This window comes from Charadrius vociferus, unplaced genomic scaffold, assembly GCF_000708025.1.
Source record: "Charadrius vociferus isolate BGI_N301 unplaced genomic scaffold, ASM70802v2 scaffold220, whole genome shotgun sequence".
Classification (NCBI taxonomy): domain Eukaryota; kingdom Metazoa; phylum Chordata; class Aves; order Charadriiformes; family Charadriidae; genus Charadrius; species Charadrius vociferus.
In genome coordinates, this window is record NW_009646506.1 from 143,646 (window position 1) to 144,132 (window position 487).

The window sequence follows — 487 nt, forward strand, 5'->3', positions numbered from 1 at the left end:
GACTCCCACAGAAGCAAAATAAGGATATTGTGGGTTTAGTCTGTATTAAGAGGTAGGTGGGAAATATGATAGACTATAATCTGTGGGAGCCTGCAGCTGTCCCCCGGCCAGCACGGTGGGATCCTCCTGCCCTGGCACAGCCTGGCTGCCGTGGGCAGGAGGAGGAGGAGGACAGTGTCTCCTGTCTGAGCCACCTGAATTGCCCCGTGGGCGAGTGCTGGGCACGCTCCTCACGCCTCTGCAGAGCAGGACTGTGACAACGTAGAGTACCGCTGCCACCAGCGGTGTCCGGCTTTACTATAACGTTTAATTTCCTCACTTTCAAACTTGTAGAAACACAAGTTTTTAAAATTAAGCCTGGCTTAAAATTTCTGCCTTTTGTGCATTTTTTTTTAATTGTTATTATTCTAGAAAAGTTCAAAACCCGTCAGCAGCGGGCAGGGAGCCCCGCGGGCGGCTCGGCGCCCCGTCTCTCCGCTGTCCGCAC